This window comes from Myotis yumanensis, unplaced genomic scaffold, assembly GCF_028538775.1.
Source record: "Myotis yumanensis isolate MYYU_CA2020_CCGP unplaced genomic scaffold, mMyoYum1.0.hap1 SCAF_7, whole genome shotgun sequence".
Lineage (NCBI taxonomy): Eukaryota > Metazoa > Chordata > Mammalia > Chiroptera > Vespertilionidae > Myotis > Myotis yumanensis.
The window spans coordinates 27,113,787-27,120,064 of NW_027223758.1; positions in this window are offsets into that span (position 1 = coordinate 27,113,787).

The window sequence follows — 6,278 nt, forward strand, 5'->3', positions numbered from 1 at the left end:
CAGTGGTTAGAGTATTTTTTTTTGTTTCTGGCATATACATGTTTCAATTTTAGACAGTATCAGTTCACTCATTGTTAGAAAAATAAATAAATTAGCCTTACACTTCCTCTTCCTTCCTCTTTCCTCCTCTTCTGTCCAAATTTTGTTAATATGTTTTGATTTTAATATCATCAAAGTATAAAACATTCTCTTCTGTAACAATAACTTCTAAAATCATTTATTATTAATTTCCATTGAAATGGGTTCACTACTTACTATAAGCTTCTCCATTCCCCAGTGAACTTTTATTCCCTTCTTCTTGGTTCCCTGGATTTCATTGCAAATTGTATTTTCAAGAATAGTTGTATTCCTTGAGTTTGTGTGTGTTTAAAATCTGCCTGATGCTTTGTATTTGAATGATAGGTTAGATGAGTATGATATTTTTGGGTCACACTTTTTGGAGACATTTTGGATTGTCATCTGGCATTGCCTTGGATGTGGAGAAATTGAGACCTGCCTGCTTTCATCTCCTGCTGTTAACTGACTCCTATCCACCATGATGTTTGAAAAATTATTTCTTTATCTTTGAATTCATGAAAAATTATTTATCTTTTAATTTCAATATCCTTAGTTGAAATAACACCAAATATCACATGATTCACAATTTTAAAACAAAACTATGCCTACCACATTATTTTATTTTTCATTTAAATATAAGAAAAAAAAAGCTTTATCAGCATATGTCTCATATCAATCATTAACATATGCTTTTACATTGTCCTCTATTTTTCTTTGTTAGCCTTACCAGCAATGCTATAACAATAGTAATATCAGTGGTTATTATAAATTTTGGGACTTTTTTTCTATTAAAACAAACATTTAAAGATTCCTATTATCCAGATCAATGCTGCCCCATACATTTTTTGTGATGATGAAAATGTTTTATATCTGTGCTCTCCAAGATCATAGCCACTAGCTATATGTGGCTACTGTGCAGTTGAAATGTGCCTACTTTGAATGTTTCATGTTATTAATTAATTTAAATTTATTTAGTCTCATGTGTACTGTATGGATGGCACAGATCTAGATGTTCAGAACAACCTTAGGCACTGAGTAAACTTTATTGAATAGATTCAAGACTAACCTTGCTAAATGGTTACCATGGGCAAGTCACATAAAGTCTGTTCAATGTAGCTTTCCAATTTAAAACATAAAATGTTGTAGTAGCTCTTACCTGTATGGCAGGAACATCAATTAAAGTAATAAATGAAATAATGTTTTAAATTACTTGGAAAATAAATACTACATTGATACTAGCTTTGATTTTTAGTTATTAATCTTTTCAGTTATGGTTTATGGAGAAGATTCCAAAAATTTTGTCTAAACTCTTGAGTTTATGGCCCAGTCCAGCTACTTAGTGAGCACATCATCTTGAAAAAATAATTGTGAATACAAATTTTCATCCTTTAGGTGGAATGGTGTATCACTAATGTATGTAATAATGAATAGTAATGCCCTTTTAAACTAGAAGAAATGATATGTGTAAGCTATTCTAAAAATGACAGTAATAAGGATATCTGGCCCTGGTGGGATGGCTCAGTGGGTTGGAATATTGTCCCATGCACTGAGAGGTTGCGGGTTCTATTTCCAGTCTGGGAACATACCTAAGTTGTGGGTATGATCCCCAGTTGGGCAGGTGTGGGTGGCAACCAATTGATCTTTCTCTCACATCCATGTCTTCTCTCTCTCTCTCTCTCTCTCTCTCTCTCTCTCTCTTTCTCTCTCTCTCCTTCCTCTCTCTAAAATCAATAAAAACATATCCTTGGGTGAGGATTAAAAAAAAAAGAACATATGGCATGTAGTGTAGAAGCAGAAGCAAAGTCTGTTAGACATAGTGAAACATGTCGTGTAGAGTTAGACAGAACCCTGAACCCTGTATCCTAAATAGCAAATTGGTACCAATAGGGTCTTTCTCTCTGGAACTTTGGCACCTCTTTGAACCAAGAGCTTGAGTCAAGAATACACTTTTGGTTCTGACTTTCCTTTATGCATGATACCATATTATCTGGTTTTAATATTAACATGCTAATCGCTCATATTTTTTGAAAAAATTCTCAATAAAGTAGAAAATAGTTTTGCCTTAGTAAAAATGTATTTTTGTATTCAAATATTAGTTGATATTATAACCATGCTATTTAGTTCAAATATTAATGAATACTATTACTCTGACTTTTTTGAGACTTTCTGAATTATAGTAATTTAATATAATATGTGTCATGATATGAACATCCCTGTTTTAAGTAGTGCATTTTTTGTTGTTGTTATTCCTCACCCGAGGATATTTTTCCATTGGTTTTTAGGGAGAGCAGAAGAGAGAGGGAAAGACAGAGAGAAACGTCAATGTGAGAGAAACACATCAATCGGTTGCCTCCTGGGCCTGGGCCAGGGAGGAGCCTGCAACCAAGGTACATGCCCTTGACTGGAATCGAACCCAGAACCCATTGGTCCGCAGCTGACGCTTTATCCACTGAGCCAAACTAGCTAGCACAAGTAGTGCATTTTTTAAAGTCACTAAAAAAAGCAGTCAGGACGAAACTCTTTTAAAAAAAATGTCTCAATAATCTGTCTCAAAAATCTCTGTTTGCAATACTCCCAACCACACATATACATATCTCTGAGAAAAACACCTGACAGACCAACAAAAATATTTGAAGATTTAGGCAATAGTAAACTGTTAATCTACCAAAAATAAAAATAAAAAATTGAACTTGTGCAACTATTAAATATTCATGATTATGGACAAGGCAGTGTAAATGAAAGCCAGAACCCATTAATTTGAAAATGCAATTATTGGATCAACTGATGGTTTTATCTACACAACTGCATAAACAATTTGCCTACTTTCCATTAAATCGACCAGATGCTTTATTGTCATGGAAACACAATCTAAATGAAATCCACAGATTTCTCCAGAAAATATTTTTTTTTTGCTTATGTTTCTTGGCTAATCTTATTCCAGGTCTGCTAACAATTTATCCAGAATGATTTGATGGATTTCAACTCTTTTGCCATCTCTTGTCCATCCTTTATTGGGCAGGTACACAATTGAGAAAATGATGCAAGTGCGGGCAAATAAACACAGAAAGAACGGTCTTTGGAAAGCAAGACACTCACACAGTCATTGGCCCTTTCTCAGGAAGGAAGTGGTGAAAAGGGCACCGGAGGTCGATGCCCAAACTGCTGCCCCATCTGAGATGCCTCCTCCCAAGATTTCAGGAATGAGAGTCTCTCCCTCCTCTACTAAATATCCCCTCCACTAACGCTCTTACTTCCAAAGGTCTTCAAAGCTTTAGGTAAGTAAGAAGTAGCAAAGCATATTTTTAGAATTAATTGAAAATGATACATGATGAAGTAATTACAATTATTTAGTCTCTACTAATTTTCATTAATGTTGACATTCCTGTGGCTTATCCAAACTTTGCACATGATGAAGGTTCACAAGGTCCTCCAGTATTTTTTACTTTGTCCAACAGAGGGGAATGAGAGGTGATAGAACTGCAACAAGAACAACAACAACGAGAACAACAACAAAATAAGGCTCACGTGGTGCAAGAACACAACTCTTCACGGCAGCTTCAATTTATTTGATGTACTGCTGTCCCTTCTGAGTTTTTGACTCTCATTCAGAAGCAAAGTATAAGTCTGGTACTCTCAGAAGTCCAATTCAATGTAAGAGCCAACATGGTTTCCTTAGTCTAGATTCATTTATATTTTTGCTCCGACTGAACTAAGCGTTAAGGTGAAACTGAGAAACAGCAGACCCTGTTTAAAAATGCTCATAATCAGACCTTGTCTGCACTAATGAAGAAGTTCAGCAAAATGAGTGGTTATGTTTGCCACCAACTATCGCATGATAACATATCAGCTACTGGACAATATACTATTTTTAAACAAGTTTTGACCAGTTTCACATGGATGGTACAAAGGAGTAGGGGAGTAGAATTTTGTGCACAAGACCTTTAATTTTCTAGAGGATGCCTAGATGCCATTAGATATTTATGAGCATTGAGGTCATGCCACAATGAATACTGAGTAGGAGCTGCCATCCAGATTTTTTTTCTGCTCCTGATAGGGATCTCCTTCTGTTATGGCACACTGCTTTCTGCTCTTCTTTTTGGTGCTTCCAATGCTTATCTCAGGGAGGACTGGGTTCTATTATCACTAACTGTAAAACTTAGGAATCCTCTACTATATTAACAAAAATATAGTGTCAAGAACAATAGAAAGAGTGTCCCTCATTGTGTTCTGTCTACACATGTAGCACTGTTTCCAGTTTTGGCCATAATTAAGGGAAAGCAAGCAATATGGTAAAGATGCCTGGATAACAAGTGATTTACTTTCTTACATGTGTTAGGTAAACATATTCATAAAAGTGTATAATGTGCAAGAACAAAACAAATACAAATAAGGAAAAAGTATGAGGAAATAGTACTAAATGCTGGATTGTAATGCCTATTAATGTTCATGAAGGCAGAGAATCTGTCTTGTTTTATACTGTATTACCAGCACCTTATACACACAAAAAAAGTAGTTATTCAATAAATACTTGATAAACTAATCAGTGAACATTTGTCAGGGATATTAGAATTTTTTTTTTAGAACCAACTCTGACATTCTATGGTTGGCATCAAATATAGCAAATGCCTAAGGATTTCAATTAAGAAAATTTAAAATCACAATATTTAACAAAAAATTCTCAGAACACTGATTTTATATATGAGTATTTTATGCTCATAAATTGCTATTGGGAAATTTTCTTTGTTTTTAAGAACAAAAATAAGGGATATTAATATTAAATAGTACAATGTTCTTAAGAATAGGTCTCATCATTTAAACATTTATTTGATGTTTTTATAACAAATAACTACCAAACTGAGATTGATAAATTATTAAATGTCACAAAGGCATAGAATTTTAGAGTTCTTGGAATATGTTGGATGATGTAGTCGAATGTTACTCAATTGCAAGGCCTCTGATCTGCTCTCTGATTAATGGGTTCATGGCCCCACAAGTTGGGTGATGTGGATGTGCCCCATCTCAATTATGCAATAATTAGTTTCTAAAATGTGGTGAGTCATTAATATTCCTTCAGTTCTTCTGAGAATATATTTTTTTTTTGTTTAGGCATCCTCAACAATGTCCCATTGAGATTTTATAACTTGCAACAATAAAACAGAAGGAGGGGTTTTTAGTATATTACTATATCATAAGAAGTGTTGAACCACCAAGCCACAGGAAGAACATGAAGGCAGCTGAGCCTTTAGAAACTTGGGTCTAGGGACTGTAAAAGCAAAAAGGACTCATTTTGTTTTTCTTCCCTTTGGTTCTCCCAGAATGTTGACTTTATTACTTTCTCACTGCAGACCAGCATGCTCAACTTAGTGGGTTACATGGCTACCTACAGGTCCCTAGGTTCACATCTCCTTGTTCTACAACCAGGAAGAATTCATGCTCTTGTTCCACCTTCACTTCAAGATTATCAGAGAGCAGAACTCTACTTGAGTCACTTTTGCACCCCTTGACCAATCAAACATGGTCAGAGATAAAAGGTACAATATGATTGTGGGGCTACTGTGAATCCTAAATGTTGTGCGTAGAAGAGGGAAGACAAAGGGTGCTACTCTTTCCAGAGTAAGGAAATCTTACTGGAAACAAAACAATGTGTTCCCTGTGGAAATAATAAATGCTTTTTTAGTATAAGTATATACCAGGTGATGTTTGGGACATAGTTAACCTAAAATATTATTTGTTGTTTATCTGATATTTAAATTTAACTTGGCACTTTGTATTTTGTGTGTGTGTATGTGTGTGTGTGTGTGTGTGTGTGTGTGTACTAAACTTGTGGGTCTCTTTACAAATTAATGTCGTCTGGTCATATATTCATATAAAAACATATGAGTTCTTTGATCATAACCTTGTAACACCTGAAGGGTACGGCATCACTTGGTAACTGGGAAATTTGATGCTGGCCAGAGAATTGCCTGGGATCCCTCTGTGGGTAGTGTCTTACTTTGTTTGCTTGACCACACATCAGTGACCCAGGACCAAACTGTCAGCTTAAGACCACAGAATGTTTGATGTTAAGTTTCACATATTATTTCAAAGCTAGTGTGTTCACTCCTGCAAATTTAACTTCTTGATTGTTTTATGGTTGAAGTGCATAAATTAATCACATACATTTAAAGTTAAGTCTTATGGTTTGATGAGACACATCTGCCTATTAATTGATCTCAAGTCTT